Source organism: Aegilops tauschii, chromosome 7 (genome assembly GCF_002575655.3).
Source record: "Aegilops tauschii subsp. strangulata cultivar AL8/78 chromosome 7, Aet v6.0, whole genome shotgun sequence".
Lineage (NCBI taxonomy): Eukaryota > Viridiplantae > Streptophyta > Magnoliopsida > Poales > Poaceae > Aegilops > Aegilops tauschii.
Window position 1 is genome coordinate 543,504,066 of NC_053041.3, and position 21,857 is coordinate 543,525,922.

The window sequence follows — 21,857 nt, forward strand, 5'->3', positions numbered from 1 at the left end:
ACAGTGCCTTGGTGGCCATCATAGCCGATTATCCTGGCCTGCTCCCTGCATCGCATGTAAGTAAAACCGGAGTCCCAACTTCCGAGAAGGATCCCTTCTTTGCACTTCACCCACCGCACACGTATTGTGTCTTACAGGGAAGGCCCTCGGGGCGCCATGACGAACCCGCGGCGACTCATCAACAAGGGGCACCGAAGCCGGGTAGGCTTAAAAGGAAGGCAGTCAGGACTGAGACGCCGTCGCAGAGGTATGAAAAAACCCTGCTCCGTGGTTGTCGTCTTTAAAATATAATAACTTCCATGGTTCCTGGCAGAAAAAACGCTCGCCGGACCGTGTTCGGAGAGCCTGCCGGCCATGCCTCCACCAGCCGGACTTAGGGGCAGATGCTAACGTGGGGACAACACCGGATGTTCCTCCTACAAAGGATGGGGATAGGCTGTCCGCTACGAATTCCGAAGTGGAGAGCGCCATGAATCACAGGCGTCGCTGGGCCGTACTCCGCGACCCTAGTTTCTCCGAAGAGGCGTTCGATGCCTTCAAATCAGGAGACGCGTACATCCGAGCTGCTCAAAATGGCCTTGCTAGAGCCACGGACCAGTATGTAAAGGATATACGGGTAAGAAAATCTGATAATTATGTATGTCAGTAGCCCCTGAGACTTGAAATAGTTGGCACAACTGATTTAAGGATCATTATATGCATAGGTTCTTACGGAGAAGAATACCCAGTTGTCTCAAGAGCTGGAGGAGTGCAAAGCCCAGCTATGGGCCGCAGTTGCCGGAATGGAGGAGTCCAAGAAGGCCCCATCTGGTAATACTTGTCTTGATCGAAAAGAATGAAATGACATGTACCAGTTAGTATTCTGCATGCATGCAAATCTAACAATAGATTCTGCAGATAATCCCGGAGTGAATCCGAAGATCGTGCGAGGGGATGAGCAACATGCTCAACGACAGCTAGAGGCTGGCGAGCGCGTGCTTACACGGGTTAGGCGGGAGAAAAACGATCTCCAAGATGCCAATACCCGGCTGGGCATTGACCTGAAAGATGTTCGGGCCTAGCTCGCTGACTCCGTAATGGAGAATAAGAGGCTTCAACGCGGCATTTTAAAGTAAGTGCTTGAACGAACTTTTATAGAGTTCGGCGAAGAAACCGGCTAACAAAGTTATATCTGTAGGTATGCTGACGGGTCATCCCGAAGAGGAGATGCCCGGATCTGCAGGCGATCTTCTGCAAGAGCTCTCACAACTGCACGAACAAGTTCGGCAGGTGATGCAGGGCACTGCCCAGGCCTTGTGGCCATCCGCCTCCCTGGCAGGAGGCATGGGGGAGCTCGTAGAGATGCTCAAGGGAGCGCGGCGGCGCTTCCGATTATGGAAGATATCGGCCTGCCGACAAGGTGCAAGGGAAGCCTGGGCCATGGTGAAGACGCGATATACCAAGGCTGACCCGAACCACATGGCCGAGGTCGGACCTGTAGGGTCTGATGGGAAAGAGATCCCCGTTAGTCTGGTATATGACCAGGTAAAATTAGCCGCAAAGTATTCCCAACAGGATTGTAGGCTAAACAGCCTGTTGGATGGTATAGAAGAAGAATTTAGTCAGTCTAAGTGACTGTGTACTTCAAATGACATATTTTGTCCCTAGCCGGATTGTAAATCATTTGTCATGGCAGACCTTTTTGCTTCAACCTCCGGACCCGACAGTCTGGAGTGTATCCGAATACCCGCTCAGTTATGTAAAAACCGGGGTACGCGTGGAAACCAGGCGTAGGGGTCATAAGTGCTTGAACAGACAAGTACCCAACTAGCTATGTTATATTACATGGATAGTAAGAAACATCTTCTAGGGAGAACAGTTCCGTTAGGGGTTCCTTTCCCTGGGTACGCATGCATTAATGTGCATGTCCGAACTGTGAAAAGAGACGCAGGATATAAACATCTGGGGGCATGTATTGCAATAAGTAAACGTCATCTTTTGTTCACCGACCGAATATTCCCTTAAGAATGCTAGCTTTCGGCTTCACCAGTCTGAGGTACACATCCGGCTGACCCGGCAGTAACAATCGCAGAGGTGCTCCCCTTATGCCCTAGCCAAATTAACGGGAATTTAGGGCATAAACACAAGAGCCAGGCAACCCAGCTTGGCCAAAACTTAAGTCATATCGATGCATATAATGGTGAAGAAAAGGTACATGTGGAAAAGTAACACATGTGCAGGGGGCATAAAGCCCGGAATATAATTATATTAAGCTTCTGTATAAGAAGCCCCCAGGTATAATGAGCACGCACGGCGCGTCAAGATTGTGTAGTCAAGACACATTTTAAGCTTTTAAGGCCATGAAGAAAAAGGGAAGAAAGAAAGAAAGAAAGACAGATAGCAGATATATAAAAAAAAAGGCGGAGGTAAGGAGACGAACACAGAGTCTGGCACTAGGCGTAGAACCTTCGGAGTCTGGCCGCGTTCCATGGGTTTGGCTCGAGTCGATTGTCCGATGCATCACGCAGACGGTACGCTCCACCGGTTAGAACTTTATCGATGATGAAGGGACCTTCCCATTTGGGCTTGAGCTTGTCCTTTTTCTTCTCTGGTAGGCGTAGAACGAGTTCGCCAACGTTATAAGTTTTGGCCCGTACTTCTCTGCTTTGATACCGTCGAGCCTGTTGCTGATAGAATATGGAGCGGGCTTTTGCAACGTCACACTCCTCCTCCAGGGCGTCTAAACTATCCTGCAGATCAAGCTTGGCTTCTTTCTCTTCGTACATGCACACTCTACGTGAGTCATGAATGATGTCGCAGGGCAGTACCGCCTCTGCGCCGTACACCATAAAAACGTGTCCGGTAGTGCGATTCGGCGTGGTCCGCAGCCCCCATAGTACGGAGTCGAGCTCCTCAACCCAGTGCGTATCTGATTCCTTCAAGGATCACACTAATCTGGGTTTAATGCCGCTCATAATAAGACCCTTTGCTCGTTCGACTTGACCGTTTGTTTGGGGGTGATAGACGGAGGCATAATCGAGCTTAATGCCCATGTTGCCGCACCAAGTTTTTACCTCGTCGGCTGTGAAGTTCGAGCCGTTATCGGTGATGATGCTGTGGGGGACACCATAACGGTGTACAACCCCGGATATGAAGTCTATCACTAGTCCAGACTCGGCCGTTTTAACTGGTTTGGCTTCTATCCATTTGGTGAATTTATCCACCATGACCAATAGGTACTTGTTCTTATGGCTTCCTCCTTTAAGGGGTCCGACCATATCAAGCCCCCAGACCGCAAAGGGACAAGTAATGGGGATTGTTTGGAGAGCGGTAGGTGGCATATGGCTTTGGTTTGCAAAAAGCTGGCAACCGACGCAATGTTGGACGAGGTCCTGTGCGTCTGCTCGGGCTGTCGGCCAGTAGAAACCTGTACGGAAGGCCTTGCTTACAAGGGCCCGAGCTACAGTGTGATGGCCGCCGATCCAGCATGAATTTCTGCCAAAAGTTGTCGTCCTTCCTCTTTGGAGATGCACCTTTGAAGTACTCCGGTAGCGCTTTTCTTATAAAGCTCTCCCTCGTGGACCTTGTAGGCTTTAGACCGCCGCACAATGCAACCTGCCTCGTTTTGGTCCTCAGGGAGTTCTTGCCTATTTAGGTAAGCCAAGAAGGGTTCTGTCCACGGGGCGATGTCAGCCATAATCACGTGGGCCGAAGGTGTTATTTCGGTGGCGGAGCTGAAGGAAATATGCCCTAGAGGCAATAATAAAGTTATTATTTATTTCCTTATATCATGATAAATGTTTATTATTCATGCTAGAATTGTATTAACCGGAAACATGATACATGTGTGAATTCATAGACAAACATAGTGTCACTAGTATGCCTCTACTTGACTAGCTCGTTAATCAAAGATGGTTGAGTTTCCTAGCCATAGACATGAGTTGTCATTTGATTAACGGGATCATATCATTAGGAGAATGATGTGATTGACTTGACCCATTCCGTTAGCTTAGCACACGATCGTTTAGTATTTTGCTATTGCTTTCTTCATGACTTATACATGTTCCTATGACTATGAGATTATGCAACTCCCGTTTACCGGAGGAACACTTTGTGTGCTACCAAACGTCACAACGTAACTGGGTGATTATAAAGGTGCTCTGCAGGTGTCTCCAAAGGTACTTGTTGGGTTGGCGTATTTCGAGATTAGGATTTGTCACTCCGATTGTCGGAGAGGTATCTCTGGGCCCACTCGGTAATACACATCACTATAAGCCTTGCAAGCATTGCAACTAATGAGTTAGTTGCGGGATGATGTATTACAGAACGAGTAAAGAGACTTGCCGGTAATGAGATTGAATTAGGTATTGAGATACCGACGTAGAATCTCGGGCAAGTAACATACCGATGACAAAGGGAACAAATGTATGTTGTTATGCGGTTTGACCGATAAAGGTCTTCGTAGAATATGTGGGAGCCAATATGAGCATCCAGGTTCCGCTATTGGTTATTGACCGGAGACGTGTCTCGGTCATGTCTACATAGTTCTCGAACCCGTAGTGTCCGCACGCTTAAAGTTAGATGACAGTTATATTATGAGTTTATGTGTTTTGATGTACCGAAGGAGTTTGGAGTCCCAGATGAGATCCGAGACATGACGAGGAGTCTCAAAATGGTCGAGACGTAAAGATCGATATATTGGACAACTATATTCGGACATCGGAAAGGTTCCGAGTGATTCGGGTACTTTTCGGAGTACCGGAGAGTTACGGGAATTCGTATTGGGCCTTAATGGGCCATACGGGAAAGGAGAGAAAGGCCCCAAAGGGTGGACGCACCCCTCCCCATGGACTATTCCGAATTGGACTAGGGAGGGGGGCGCCCCCTTTCTTCCTTCTCCTTCTCCCTTCCCTTCTCCTACTCCAACAAGGAAAGGAGGAGTCCTACTCCCGGTGGGAGTAGGACTCCCCCCTTGGCGCGCCCTCCTCCTAGGCCGGCCGCCTTCCCCCTTGCTCCTTTATATACGGGGGCAGGGGCACCCCAAAGACACAACAATTGATCCCTTGGATCTCTTAGCCGTGTGCGGTGCCCCTCTCCACCATAATCCACCTCGAGAATATTGTAGCGGTGCTTAGGCGAAGCCCTACGTCGGTAGAACATCATCATCGTCACCATGCCGTCATTTTGACGGAACTCTCCCTCAAAGCTCGGCTGGATCGGAGTTTGAGGGACGTCATCGAGCTGAACGTGTGCTGAACTTGGAGGTGCCGTACGTTCGGTACTTGGATCGGTCGGATCGTGAAGACGTACGACTACATCAACCGCGCTGTGCTAACGCTTCCGCTTTTGGTCTACGAGGGTACGTGGACACACTCTCCCCTCTCGTTGCTATGCATCACCATGATCTAGCGTGTGCGTAGGAAATTTTTGAAATTACTACGTTCCCCAACAGTGGTATCAGAGCCTGGTTTTATGCGTAGATGTCATATGCACGAGTAGAACACAAGTGAGTTGTGGGCGATATAAGTCATACCGCTTACCAGCATGTCATACTTTGGTTCAGCGGTATTGTGAGATGAAGCGGCCCGGACCGACATTACGCGTATGCTTACGCGAGACTGGTTTCACCGTTACGAGCACTCATTGCTTAAAGGTGACCGGCGGGTGTCTGTCTCTCTCACTTTAGTTGAACCGAGTGTGGCTACGCCCGGTCCTTGCGAAGGTTAAAATAGCCCCAACTTGATAAACTATCGTTGTGGTTTTGATGCGTAGGTAAGAACAATTCTTGCTAAGCCCGTAGCAGCCACGTAAAACTTGCAACAACAAAGTAGAGGACGTCTAACTTGTTTTTGCAGGGCATGTTGTGATGTGATATGGTCAAGACATGATGCTAAATTTTATTGTATGGGATGATCATGTTTTTGTAACCGAGTTATCGGCAACTGGCAGGAGCCATATGGTTTTCACTTTATTGTATGCAATGCAATCGCCCTGTAATGCTTTACTTTATCACTAAGCGGTAGCGATAGTCGTAGAAGCATAAGATTGGCGAGACGACAACGATGCTACGATGGAGATCAAGGTGTCGCGCCGGTGACGATGGTGATCATGACGGTGCTTCGGAGATGGAGATCACAAGCACAAGATGATGATGGCCATATCATATCACTTATATTGATTGCATGTGATGTTTATCTTTTTATGCATCTTATATTGCTTTGATTGACGGTAGCATTATAAGATGATCCCTCACTAAATTATCAAAGTATAAGTGTTCTCCTTGAGTATGCACCGTTGCGAAAGTTCTTCGTGCTGAGACACCACGTAATGATCGGGTGTGATAGGATCTACATTCAAATACAACGGGTGCAAAACAGTTGCACACGCGGAATACTCAGGTTAAACTTGACGAGCCTAGCATATAACAGATATGGCCTCGGAACACTGAGACCGAAAGGTCGAGCGTGAATCATATAGTAGATATGATCAACATAGTGATGTTCACCATTGAAACTACTCCATCTCACATGATGATCGGACATGGTTTAGTTGATATGGATCACGTGATCACTTAGAAGATTAGAGGGATGTCTATCTAAGTGGGAGTTCTTAAGTAATATGATTAATTGAACTTAAATTTATCATGAACTTAGTCCTGATAGTATTTTGCAAATTATGTTGTAGATCAATAGCTCGCGTTGTTGCTTCCCTGTGTTTATTTTTGATATGTTCCTAGAGAAAAATTATGTTGAAAGATATTAGTAGCAAAGATGCGGATTGGATCCGTGATCTGAGGATTATCCTCATTGTTGCACAGAAGAATTATGTCCTTGATGCACCGCTAGGTGACAGACCTATTGCAGGAGCAGATGCAGACGTTATGAACGTTTGGCTAGCTCAATATGATGACTACTTGATAGTTTAGTGCACCATGCTTAACGGCTTAGAATCGGGACTTCAAAGACGTTTTGAACGTCATGGACCATATGAGATGTTCCAGGAGTTGAAGTTAATATTTCAAGCAAATACCCGAGTTGAGAGATATGAAGTCTCCAACAAGTTCTATAGCTAAAAGATGGAGGAGAATAGCTCAAGCAGTGAGCATGTGCTCAGATTATCTGGGTACTACAATCGCTTGAATCAAGTGGGAGTTAATCTTCCAGATAAAATAGTGATTGACAGAATGCTCTAGTCACCATCACCAAGTTAGTAGAACTTCGTGATGAACTATAGTATGTAAGGGATGACGAAAGTAATTCCCGAGCTCTTCGCGATGCTGAAATCGACGAAGGTAGAAATCAAGAAAGAGCATCAACTGTTGATGGTTAAGAAGACCACTAGTTTCAAGAAAAGGGCAAAGGGATAGAAGGGGAACTTCAAGAAGAACAGCAAGCAAGTTGCTGCTCAAGTGAAGAAGCCCAAGTCTGGACCTAAGCCTGAGACTAAGTGCTTCTACTGCAAAGGGTCTGGTCACTGGAAGCGGAACTGCCCCAAATATTTGGTGGATAAGAAGGATGGCAAAGTGAACAAAGGTATATTTGATATACAGATTATTGATGTGTATTTTACTAGTGTTCGTAGCAACCCCTCGGTATTTGATACTGGTTCAGTTGCTAAGAGTAGTAACTCGAAATGGGAATTGCAGAATGAACAGAAACTAGTTAAGGGCGAGGTGACGATGTGTGTTGGAAGTAGTTCCAAGATTGATATGATCATCATCCCACACTCCCTGTACTTTCGAGATTAGTGTTGAACCTAAATAAGTGTTATTTGGTGTTTGCATTGAGCATGAATATGATTTGATCATGTTTATTGCAACACGGTTATTCATTTAAGTTAGAGAATAATTGTTGTTCTGTTTACATGAATAAAACCTTCTATGGTCATACACCCAGTGTAAATGGTTTGTTGGATCTCGATCGTAATGATACACATAATACATAATATTGAAGCCAAAAGATGGAAAAGTTAATAATGATAGTGCAACTTCTTTGTGGCACTATCGTTTAGGTCATATTGGTGTAAAGCGCATGGAGAAACTCCATGCTGATGGGCTTTTGGAATCACTTGATTATGAATCACTTGATGCTTGCGAACCATGCCTTATGGGCAAGATGACTAAGACTCCGTTCTCCGAAACAATGGAGCGAGCAACTGACTTATTGGAAATAATACATACTGATGTATGCGATCCGATGAGTGTTGAGGCTCGCGGAGGGTATCATTATTTTCTGACCTTCACAGATGATTTGAGCAGATATGGGTATATCTACTTGATGAAACATAAGTCTGAAACATTTGAAAAGTTCAAACAATTTCAGAGTGAAGTGGAAAATCATCGTGACAAGAAAATAAGGTTTCTACGATCTGATCGCGGAGACAAATATTTGAGTTACGAGTTTGGTCTTCAAATTAAAACAATGTGAAATAGTTTCACAAATTCGTGCCACCTGGAACACCACAACATAATGGTGTGTCTGGACGTCATAACCGTACTTTATTGGATATAGTGCAATCTATGATGTTTCTTACCGATTTACCACTATAGTTTTGGGGTTATGCATTAGAGGAAGCTGCATTCACGTAAAAAGGGCACCATCTAAATTCGTTTGAGACGACACAGTATGAACTATGGTTTGGCAAGACACCAAAGTTGTCGTTTCTTAAAGTTTGGGGTTGCGATGCTTTTAAGAAAATGTTTCATCCTGATAAGCTCAAACCCAAATCGGAGAAATGTTTCTTCATAGGATACCCAAAGGAGACAGTTGGGTACACCTTCTATCACAGATCCGAAGGCAAGATATTCGTTGCTAAGAATGGATCATTTCTAGAGAAGGAGTTTCTCTCGAAAGAAGTGAGTGGGAGGAAAGTAGAACTTGATGAGGTAATTGTACCTGCTCCCTTATTGGAAAGTAGTTCATCATAGAAACTGGTTCCTTTGACACCTACACCAATTAGTGAGGAAGTTAATGATGATGATCATGAAACTTCAGATCAAGTTGTTACTGAACCTCGTAGGTCAACCAGAGTAAGATCCGCACCAGAGTGGTACGGTAATCCTGTTCTGGAGGTTATGTTACTAGACCATGACGAACCTACGAACTATGAAGAAGCGATGGTGAGCCCAGATTCCGCGAAATGGCTTGAGGCCATGAAATCTGAGATGAGATCCATGTATGAGAACAAAGTATGGACTTTGATTGACTTGCCCAATGATCGGCGAGCCATTGAGATTAAATGGATCTTCAAGAGGAAGACGGACGCTGATAGTAGTGTTACTATCTACAAAGCTAGAATTGTCGCAAAAAGGTTTTCGACAAGTTCAAGGTGTTTACTACGATGAGAGTTTCTCACTCGTATCTAGGCTTAAGTCTGTCCGAATCATGTTAGCAATTGCCGCATTTTATGAAATCTGGCAAATGGATAAACAAAACTGCATTCCTTAATGGATTTATTAAAGAAGAGTTGTATATGATGCAACCAGAAGGTTTTGTCAATCCTAAAGGTGCTAACAAAATATGCAAGCTCCAGCGATCCATCTATGGACTGGTGCAAGCATCTCGGAGTTGGAATATACGCTTTGATAAGTTGATCAAAGGATATAGTTTTATACAGACTTGCGGTGAAGCCTGTATTTACAAGAAAGTGAGTGGGAGCACTACAGCATTTCTGATAAGTATATGTGAATGACATATTGTTGAACGGAAATAATGTAGAATTATTCTACAAAGCATAAAGGAGTGTTTGAAAGGAGTTTTTCAAAGAAAGACCTCGGTGAAGCTGCTTACATATTGAGCATCAAGATCTATAGAGATAGATCAAGACGCTTGATAAGTTTTTTCAATGAGTACATACCTTAACAAGATTTTGAAGTAGTTCAAAATGGAACAGTCAAAGAAAGAGTTCTTGCCTGTGTTACAAGGTGTGAAATTGAGTAAGATTCAAAGCCCGACCACGGTAGAAGATAGAAAGAGAATGAAAGTCATTCCCTATGCCATAGGTTCTACAAAGTATGCCATGCTGTGTACCAGATCTATTGTATACCCTACCACTGAGTTTGGCAAGGGAGTACAATAGTGATCTAGGAGTAGACCACTGGACAGCGGTCAAAATTATCCTTAGTGGAATAAGGATATGTTTCTCGATTATGGAGGTGAAAAAAGGTTCGTCGTAAAGGGTTACGTCGATGCAAGTTTTTGACACTGATCCAGATGACTCTAAGTCTCAATCTGGATACATATTGAAAGTTGGAGCTATTAGCTAGAGTAGCTCCGTGCAGAGCATTGTAGACATAGAATTTGCAAAATACTTACGGACCTGAATGTGACAGACCCGTTGACTAAAATTATCTCACAAGCAAAACATGATCACACATTAGTACTCTTTGGGTGTTAATCACATAGAGATATGAACTAGATTACTGACTCTAGTAAACCCTTTGGGTGTTGGTCACATATCGATGTGAACTATGGGTGTTAACCACATAAAGATGTGAACTATTGATGTTAAATCACATGGCGATGTGAACTAGATTATTGACTCTAGTGCAAGTGGGAGACTGAAGGAAATATGCCCTAGAGGCAATAATAAAGTTATTATTTATTTCCTTATATCATGATAAATGTTTATTATTCATGCTAGAATTGTATTAACCGGAAACATGATACATGTGTGAATACATAGACAAACATAGTGTCACTAGTATGCCTCTACTTGACTAGCTCGTTAATCAAAGATGGTTGAGTTTCCTAGCCATAGACATGAGTTGTCATTTGATTAACGGGATCATATCATTAGGAGAATGATGTGATTGACTTGACCCATTCCGTTAGCTTAGCACACGATCGTTTAGTATTTTGCTATTGCTTTTTTCATGACTTATACATGTTCCTATGACTATGAGATTGTGCAACTCCCGTTTACCGGAGGAACACTTTATGTGCTACCAAACGTCACAACGTAACTGGGTGATTATAAAGGTGCTCTACAGGTGTCTCCGAAGGTACTTGTTGGGTTGGCGTATTTCGAGATTAGGATTTGTCACTCTGATTGTCGGAGAGGTATCTCTGGGCCCACTCGGTAATACACATCACTATAAGCCTTGCAAGCATTGCAACTAATGAGTTAGTTGCGGGATGATGTATTACAGAACGAGTAAAGAGACTTGCCGGTTACGAGATTGAACTAGGTATTGAGATACCGACGATCGAATCTCGGGCAAGTAACATACCGATGACAAAGGGAACAAACGTATGTTGTTATGCGGTTTGACCGATAAAGATCTTCGTAGAATATGTGGGAGCCAATATGAGCAACCAGGTTCCGCTATTGGTTATTGACCGGAGACGTGTCTCGGTCATGTCTACATAGTTCTCGAACCCGTAGTGTCCGCACGCTTAAAGTTAGATGACAGTTATATTATGAGTTTATGTGTTTTGATGTACTGAAGGAGTTCGGAGTCCCGGATGAGATCAAAGACATGACGAGGAGTCTCGAAATGGTCAAGACGTAAAGATCGATATATTGGACGACTATATTCGGACATCGGAAAGGTTCCGAGTGATTCGGGTATTTTTCGGAGTATCGGGGAGTTATGGGAATTCGTATTGGGCCTTAATGGGCCATACGGGAAAGGAGAGAAAGGCCCCAAAGGGTGGACGCACCCCTCCCCATGGACTAGTCCGAATTGGACTAGGGAGGGGGGCGCCACCTTTCTTCCTTCTCCTTCTCCCTTCCCTTCTCCTACTCCAACAAGGAAGGAGGAGTCCTACTCCCGGTGGGAGTAGGACTCCCCCCTTGGCGCGCCCTCCTCCTAGGCCGGCCGCCTTCCCCCTTGCTCCTTTATATACAGGGGCAGGGGGCACCCCAAAGACACAACAATTGATCCCTTGGATCTCTTAGCCGTGTGCGGTGCCCCTCTCCACCATAATCCACCTCGAGAATATTGTAGCGGTGCTTAGGCGAAGCCCTACGTCGGTAGAACATCATCATCGTCACCATGCCGTCGTTTTGACGGAACTCTCCCTCAAAGCTCAGCTGGATCGGAGTTTGAGGGACGTCATCGAGCTGAACGTGTGCTGAACTCGGAGGTGCCGTACGTTCGGTACTTGGATTGGTCGGATCGTGAAGACGTACGTCTACATCAACCGCGTTGTGCTAACGCTTCCGCTTTCGGTCTACGAGGGTACGTGGACACACTCTCCCCTCTCATTGCTATGCATCACCATGATCTAGCGTGTGTGTAGGAAAGTTTTGAAATTACTACGTTCCCCAACAGGAGCCTCCGATTACGTCAGAGTGTTCGGGATCTGGTGTTGTGGCCGGATCCGGACTGTTGTTGCCGGTCTCCCCTTCCCACACCAGGATGGCTTAAACAGCCTTTCCAAGAAGATATTAGGTGGGACAGGGTCGCGCTTAGCGCCGATGCGGGCGAGGCTATCCGCCACTTGATTGTTTTCTCGGACCACATGGTGGAATTCGAGCCCCTCGAACCGAGCTGACATTTTGAGGACGGCATTGCGGTAAGCCGCCATTTTAGGGTCCTTGGCGTCAAAGTCTCTATTTATTTGAGATATTGTGAGGTTCGAATCCCCACGCACCTCTAGGCATTGAATGCCCATGGAGACTACCATCCGGAGACCATGCAACAGGGCCTCATATTTTGCTGCATTGTTGGAGTCTGTGTATAATATTTGGAGTACGTATTGGACTGTATCTCCGGTGGGGGATGTCAGGACGACGCCTGCCCCCAGACCAGCCAGCATCTTAGAGCCGTCAAAGTGCATGATCCAATTGGAGTACGCGCCGTACTCTTTAGGGAGTTCGGCTTCTGTCCATTCGGCGACGAAATCAGCCAGTACTTGCGACTTAATGGCTCGCCGTGGTTTGTATGTTATGTCGAACGGGAGGAGCTCAATAGCCCATTTAGCAATCCGGCCCGTGGCATCGCGGTTATTTATTATGTCGTTGAGTTGTACTTCAGAGGCCACCGTAATTGAACACTCTTGAAAGTAGTGTCGTAGTTTCCAGAATGCCATGAAGACCGCGTATGCTAACTTTTGATAATGTGGGTACCGTGATTTGCATGGAGTGAGGACAATGGATATGTAGTATACCGGCTTTTGAAGCGGGAACTTATGTCCGTCCGTCTCTCGTTCGACGACGAGCACTGCGCTTACAACCTGGTGTGTTGCCGCTATATATAACAGCATTGGCTCGCCGATATTTGGCACAGCCAAGATTGGGTTGCTTGTCCAAGAGGGCTTTTATTTCTTCCAATCCGGCCGTGGCCGCATCCTTCCACTCGAAGTGTTCGGTGCGTCGAAGAAGGCGATAAAGAGGTAGTGCCTTTTCTCCCAATCGGGAGATAAAGCGGCTTAAGACAGCCACGTATCCAGTTAATTTCTGGATTTGCTTGAGGTCTGTTGGGATAGCCAACTGTGACAGAGCTCGGATTTTAGCCGGATTTGCTTCAATTCCTCTATTGGAAACAATGAAGCCCAAGAGCTTTCCGGCGGGCACGCCGAAAACTCATTTTTCTGGATTGAGCTTGATGTCATATGTTCGGAGATTGTCGAACGTAAGCCTCAAGTCATCTATTAAAGATTCGACGTGTCTGGTTTTGATGACCACATCGTCTACGTATGCCTCCACTGTTTTGCCGATTTGCATTTCCAGGCATGTCTGAATCATGCGTTGATAGGTTGCACCGGCGTTTTTGAGCCCGAAAGGCATGGTGTTAAAACAGAAGGGGCCATATGGAGTGATGAATGCCATTGCGGCTTGATCGGGCTCCGCCATCTTGATTTGATGGTATCCGGAGTATGAATCGAGGAAACACAATGAGTCATGTCCTGCGGTAGCGTCGATAATTTGATCGATGCGGGGGAGGGGGAAGGGATCCTTGGGGCAAGCCTTGTTAAGGTCCTTGAAATCGACACATAGGCACCAGGATTTGTCCTTCTTTGGTACCATTACCAGGTTTGCTAGCCAGTCCGGATGTTTTATTTCTCTAATGAATCCGGCCTCGAGTAACTTGGCTAGCTCCTCTCCCATGGCTTGTCGCTTAGGCTCTGAGAAACACCGAAGAGTCTGCTTGACCGGCTTGTATCCCTTTAGAATGTTTAGGCTATGCTCGGCCAGCCTGCGTGGGATTCCTGGCATGTCTGAAGGATGCCAGGCGAAGATGTCCCAATTCTCGCACAAGAACTCCCGCAGTGCGGCGTCTGTTGTGGGGTTCAGCTGTGCCCCGATGGATGCTATTTTTATAGGGTCCGTTGGGTGGACCTGGAATTTGACTATTTCATCCGCTGGTTTAAAAGAGGTGGACTTGGGTCTTTTGTCGAGTATCACGTCGTCCCTGTCCACTGTGGAGCGCAGAGCAGTTAGTTCTTCGGCCGCGAGGGCTTCGGATAACGCCTCGAGGGCCAGTGCGGCGGTTTTATTTTCGGCGCGGAGTGCTATGTCCGGATCACTAGCTAGAGTGATGATTCCATTGGGCCCGGGCATCTTGAGCTTCATGTACCCGTAATGGGGTATAGCTTGGAAGATCGTGAATGCCTCCCGCCCTAAAAGGGCGTGGTATCCGCTACTGAACGGGGCCACTTGGAATGTGATTTCTTCGGACCTATAATTCTCCGGCGTGCCGAATACCACATCTAGTGTGATTTTTCCCGCACATCGTGCCTCCCGACTAGGGATGATTCCTCTGAAGGTCGTGCTGCTTTGCTCAATGCGGCTCTTGTCTATTTCCATTTTGCTAAGAGTCTCCTCGTAGATGAGGTTTAATCCGCTGCCACCGTCCATGAGCACTTTAGTAAGCCGGAAGCCGTCCACAATTGGACTAAGGACCAAAGCGGCTGGTGCTCGGGCTGTTCGGAATTGAGGTTCGTCACTGGCATTGAAGGTTATGGCCGTATCGTTCCATGGATTTATTGCTGCAACGTGGCAGACTTCGGCGAGGCTGCGGAGTGCTCGATTGCGCCTATTATTTGAGGCGAAAGTCTCGAAGACTGTCAATACTGTATTGTTATTTTCCACGGGATGGTGCTCTGTGGTATTGTTGATGAGGAGATCCTCGCCGCTCTTGGCCACCTGCCGGAGTATCCAACATGCTCTAAGGCTGTGTGTTGGCATGGTATCCGGTGTACTGTGAATTTTGCATGGCCCATTGAGCCATCCCTCCAATACGGTTCCACGCCCTGTAGTGGGTTTTGGTTTCTTTGTAATTGGATCGGGTGACTTACGAGAGTACACCCTTTTAGTTCGGACGGGGGGTTTAGTGAGAGCCAGAGGATCCCAGAATTTTGTTTGGGTTTTCCAGGCGCTTTCCATCGCACAATACTTCTGTACTATGGCCGCCAAGTGAGCGAAGTGTGCTATGTCACGGCGACTTATGGCGTTGAGGATTCCCTTGTCCGTGCAATTTTTGCAAAAGAATGAAATTGCGTCTTCCTCGCGACAGTCCTTGACCTTCCTCATTACAAGGAGGAATCTGGCCCAATAGTGATGTACTGTCTCTTGGGGCTCTTGTCTAATGTGGGAAAGATCACTTATGTCTGGGTGGGTGGGTAGATTTAGGTCCAAACCCTGACCCGATCTGAGACCTAGGGGCAGAGGAGTTTCCGAGCTTGGCAGTTCGGGCTCCGGGATGTTGCCCAATTTTTCTGGCCCGCTGTCCGATTCTAGGTTCGAAGCTTGGGCCATGTCCTCCCGTAGACGGGTATCCGGCTCGGAGAGCTCGGGAATCCGGACATAGTTTTTCCTCAAAATAGAGGAAGAATCGCTGCATTGCTCCTCCACCACCGCTATCTGATGGGTGACCGGCGGAGAGTTAATCTCCCTTTGGTCGGGTTTAAGCCCGATCCGATCATAGTTCGTAGCGAATCCCAGGGCGGCGATGCGATCCAAGAGCTCGTTCAAGGAAGAGAGCTCCATTGGATCCATCTGCTCGGTGAATCCCAAGCCGACGTGGAGGCTGTTTTTTATGACCCGAGAAGTCATCGTCGGCGCGACGGTCGAACAGGCGGCCATGACGAAGCCGCCTAGTCGGAGAGTTTGGCCTACAGCCAGGGCTCCCCCAGAGGTAATGTTGTCCTTGAAAACAAGACGAGCCATCAAGCCTTATCGTGACGGCACGGTGGAACTCTCAATGAAAGCACCAATGTCGGTGTCAAAACTGGCGGATCTCGGGTAGGGGGTCCCGAACTGTGCGTCTAAGGCTAATGGTAACAGGAGGCGGGGGACACAATGTTTACCCAGGTTCGGGCCCTCTCGATGGAGGTAATACCCTACTTCCTGCTTGATTGATCTTGATGATATGAGTATTACAAGAGTTGATCTACCACCAGATCGTAGAGGCTAAACCCTAGAAGCTAGCCTCTGATTATGATTGTTGTTGTCCTACAGACTAAACCCTCCGGTTTATATAGACACCGGAGGGGTCTAGGGTTACACAGAGTCGGTTACAAGGGAGGAGATCTACATATCCGAATTGCCAAGCTTGCCTTCCACGCAAAGGAGAGTCCCACTCGGACACGAGACGAAGTCTTGAATCTTGTATCTTCATAGTCCAACAGTCCGGCCAATGTATATAGTCCGGCTCTCCGAGGACCCCCTAATCCAGGACTCCCTCAACACCCACTTAGTTTCTTTTTTTGAGCTTTCATGCATTTATAGCTCTAGTGCATCCGTTGCATGGCAATCCCTACTCCTTGCATTAACATTTTTTTTGAGGGGTCAAAGACAGTAGGAAAGGATCCTACTGACACATATATTTCATTACTTACGTCAAGGTGTTAACTTTACATGGTTACAATATGGGTGGTCAGTATATTAGTAGAGGTGTGTAGGCACCTCAGAGATGGGGGGGTGTGGTGTTGGGTTACAAATAAGTTACAAGTTGGTTACAAGGAAGGCAGAGATAAGCTCAACTAAGGGGGGCTTGACCCTATGACGTAGTAAGTCAAGATCTATTCGTAATCTAGCCCTCCAAGAAGTAAAGGTGGGGGGAATTCTTTGGAAGATGATCCCATTGCGTTCTTTCCAAATGCTCCAAGCAGATAGCATGAAAATCTCCATGAATAACGACGAATGCCAACGAAGTTTTCCCCCGTGGAGAAGTTGCAATCTGTTTCCACTGTCGGGCCAGGAGATACCAAGCGCAGTCCAGCAGCGTTGGCTAAAAGGGCAATTGAAGAAAAGGTCTTCCACGGTTTCCTCCTCATTGCTGTCACAAAGTGCACATAGTATGCTATTTCCGACGTTGTAGTGTCTTCTTTTCAGCATGTTTCTTGTGTTGACTCTATCTGCGAGGAGCGGCCATGCAAACACTTTGATTTTGGTCGTGCATTTTGAATCCCATATCCAGGAGAAGGCCGGATCGGCCAAGACGTTTCTGAAGAAGAATTTATAGTATCTGGCCGAAGTATATTTGGCTCCCCAGGAATAGGTCCAATGGTCAAGTGCGTTGTTGTCAGGGATTGTGTCTGCAGTTTGTGCTTGCAATTGTTGCAACTCTTGTCGTGCCTGTGGTGTCAGAGGCAGATGGAAGCCAGTGTGGAGGTTGGTGATCGCCAAGAACTCTGCAACCGAGGCATCCTCAAGTTTGGTGAATGAAAAAGCCCGTGGGATGCTTCCTCATTCAACTGCGCAGTCCAGAGATCTTTCCAAAACAACATGGTGTCCCCCTTACCAATTTGAACCATAGTGATTCCACGGTAGAGATCGCTCAGGTTCATGACATCTTTCCACCAGAAAGACCCGCAAGCATCCGTGGCATGGGGTACCTTGTTGTTGTAGTACGTGTTCCAAATCAGATGTACCCAGGGAATGTCGTGCTTGTAGTAGAAGCTGTGTAGGAACTTGAGGAGGAGAGCTGTGTTTTGGGTTTTGATATCGAGAATCCCTAGGCCTCCGTGCTTTTTTGGGCGGCAAACAAGATTCCATGCAGTGAGGGAGTTGCCTTTTTCCCCTTGGTCCATTTTCTTGCGCCACAGGCAGCGTCTTCTGATTTTGTCAAGGTGTTCAATCAACTTGGGAGGGAACTTTAGCGTGCACATCGGGTATATCATCATGGACGTAATGAGCGAGTTGAGGAGCGTCAGTTTAGAACCATGATCCAGCATGCATAGGGAGGAGGATAATCTGCGTTCAGTTCGCTCCACCAGTGGCATCAGATCCGTCACGCTTGGTTTGGTGGTACCCATTGGCAATCCAAGGTACGTGAATGGCATTTTACCTACAGTGCATTCCCACAGATGAGCAAGTTGGTTGACTGTGTTGTCATCTACATTGATTGGTATGAGCAGAGATTTTTTGGAAGTTGAGTTTGAGGCCAATGGAATCAACATAGTCCAGTAAAAGTTGCTTCATGAATTTGACTTGCTCTTGACATGTAGGCATCAGCAGGATGGTATCATCGGCGTATTGGATCACAGGGTAATCAGATTGTTGGTTGGATGGGATTGGAAGTTGGATCTTGTGCTGTCTATAAGCATCATTGATTGCAGCTTGTAGAAGGTCAGCAGCCAAGACAAAAATTAGGGGAGAAAGTGGGTCTCCCTGTCGAACTCCGCATCTGCAGTGAAACTGTCGGCCCGGGACACCATTTAAAAGGACCGAGGAGGTGGCAGACTCAAATATGCTCTTGATCCAGCTCAGCCATTTATCATCAAATCCCATTTGTTTCATGATAGCAAGCATGGCAGAGTGGTCAATGGTGTCAAACGCCTTTTCGAAATCGAGCTTGAGCAGAATGGTGGGTGCACCTGATTGCTTGCATTGATATATATACTCAAAGGCCCAAGCGAGACAATCTTGTATGGTACGGGTGCGGAGAAAGCCATATTGGTTTTTGTGTACAATTTTGAGCACGATTACCTGCAGCCTATTGGCCAAAATCTTTGTTATGATTTTCAGGCAGCAGTTGAGGAGCGTTATCGGTCTAAAGTCATTGGGTGTCTCAGGGGAGCTAATCTTAGCGATGAGGGTGATGTATCCTGAGTTAATGCTGGTGAGGTTTAAATTGCCACTATAAAATTCCTCACAAAGTTTGTAGAAGTCCTGTTTGATGATATGCCAGCAAGATTTCAAGAAATGCCCATTGAATCCGTCGGGGCCAGGTGCTCGGTCATTGGGCATGGTTCTCACAACCTCATCGATCTCTTTGTGTGTAAAGGGGGTGGATAAGGTATGGAGCCCTTCAATTCGCTTGATGATGTTGGGTAGGTTAAATTTCATTTCATGTGGTGACGATTCACCCAATCTTTGTTTGTAGGTTTTGAAGAGGAGTGCTTCCTTGGACGTGTGGTCACTGACTATGTGCCCATCGGGTGTTTTCAATGTGGCTATGGAGTTTTGTCTGTACCTTTCAGTGGCAAGCGCATGAAATAACTTAGTATTTTCAGATCCAAACTTGATATATCTGATGGTGCACCTCTTCTTCCCGTATTGGTTCTGAAATTGTAACAGTTTGAGTAGGTGTGCTTTAAGAATGCGTCGGAAATTGGTCTCTGGGCGGGAGAGGGGTCGTTGATCTTCCAGCCCATCGAGCAAAAGGAGGGTCTGGTTGCAGTTCTGGATGAGTATAGACAGTTTGGAAATGTGTTTGCTCCAGACTTTGAGGTCATATCTAAGGTTCTTCATTTTTTTGCAAATGGCAGCAGCAGCGTTGGTGGCATAACACTGTTTGTTCCAGGAGGTAGCCACGACTTGGAGGAAGTTGGAGTGGTTAGTCCAGTAGTTTTGAAATCAAAAGATCTTTCTTTTGGGTATGCTTGTTTCAATGTGAACCACACAGGGTGTGTGATCAGAGATTGGTTTCCCCAAAGTAGTAACTATGGTGTTTGGGAAGGATTGAGTCCAGTGGCAAGATGAGAAGAACCAACCAAGTTGTTCGAGGAGCAGATCATCCTGCATATTGCTCCAGGTGTAAGAACGACCTTTGAGAGGTATTTCAATTAGTGCTTGCGCCCGAATAATGTCATTAAACATTAAGATGTCATTTGGATCACCTCCAGCCTTATTTCTATTTTCAGAAGATCGTATAAAGTTGTAATCCCCTACGAGCATCCAATCTTCAGAGTCTGGTATATCCAGATCATATAGCCAGTCAGTCGATGGGCATCTCCATAGCTCATTGATTAGCCGCGTTGATGTGAGACTTTCTCCTTTTTTTGTCTTCTCCACATAACCCCCATCATTATATTCTATTCCACCCATAGTGCTATATCCATGGCTCACGCTCATGTATTGCGTGAAGGTTGAAAAAGTTTGAGATTACTAAAGTATGAAACAATTGCTTGGCTTGTCATCGGGGTTGTGCATGATGAGAGCATTCTTGTGTGACGAAAAAGGAGCATGACTAAACTATATGATTTTGTAGGGATGAACTTTCTTTGGCCATGTTATTTTGAGAGGACATAATTGCTTAGTTAGTATGCTTGAAGTATTGTTACTTTTATGTCAATATTAAACTTTTATCTTGAATCTTTCGGATCTGAATATTCATACCACAATTAAGAGAATTACATTGAAATTATGCCAAGTAGCATTCCACATCAAAAATTCTGTTTTTATCATTTACCTACTCGAGGACGAGCAGGAATTAAGCTTGGGGATGCTTGATACGTCTCCAACGTATCTATAATTTTTTATTGTTCCATGCTATATTATATTCTGTTTTGGACATTAATGGGCTTTATTATACACTTTTATATTATTTTTGGGACTAACCTATTAACCGGAGGCCCAGCCCAGAATTGTTGTTTTTTGCCTATTTCAGAGTTTCGCAGAAAAAGAATATCAAACGGAGTCCAAACGGAATGAAACCTTCGGGAACGTGATTTTCGGAACAAACATGATCCAGAGGACTTGGACCCTACGTCAAGACATCAACCAGGAAGGCACGAGGTAGGGGGGCGCGCCTACCCCCCTGGGCGCGCCCTCCACCCTCGTGGACCCCATGTTGCTCCACCGACGTACTTCTTCCTCCTATATATACCTAGGTACCCCCAAACTACCAGATACGGAGCCAAAAACCTAATTCCACCGCCGCAACCTTCTGTACCCGTGAGATCCCATCTTGGGGCCTTTTGCGGAGCTCCGCCGGAGGGGGCATCGATCACGGAGGGCTTCTACATCAACACCATAGCCTCTCCGATGATGTGTGAGTAGTTTACCTCAGACCTTCGCGTCCATAGTTATTAGCTAGATGGCTTCTTCTCTCTTTTTGGATCTCAATACAATGTTCTCCCCCTCTCTTGTGGAGATCTATTTGATGTAATCTTCTTTTGCGGTGTGTTTGTTGAGACCGATGAATTGCGGGTTTATGATCAAGTTTATCTATGAACAATATTTGAATCTTCTCTGAATTCTTTTATGTATGATTGGTTATCTTTGCAAGTCTCTTCGAATTATCAGTTTGGTTTGGCCTACTAGATTGATCTTTCTTGCAATGGGAGAAGTGCTTAGCTTTGGGTTCAATCTTGCAGTGTCCTTTCCCAGTGACAGTAGGGGCAGCAAGGCACGTATTGTATTGTTGCCATCGAGGATAACAAGATGGGGTTTATATCGTATTGCATGAGTTTATCCCTCTACATCATGTCATCTTACTTAAAGCGTTACTCTGTTCTTATGAACTTAATACTCTAGATGCATGCTGGATAGCGGTCGATGTGTGGAGTAATAGTAGTAGATGCAGAATCGTTTCGGTCTACTTGTCGCGAACGTGATGCCTATATACATGATCATGCCTAGATATTCTCATAATTATGCACTTTTCTATCAATTGCTCGACAGTAATTCGTTCACCCACCGTAATACTTATGCTATCTTGAGAGAAGCCACTAGTGAAACCTATGGCCTCGGGTCTATTTTCC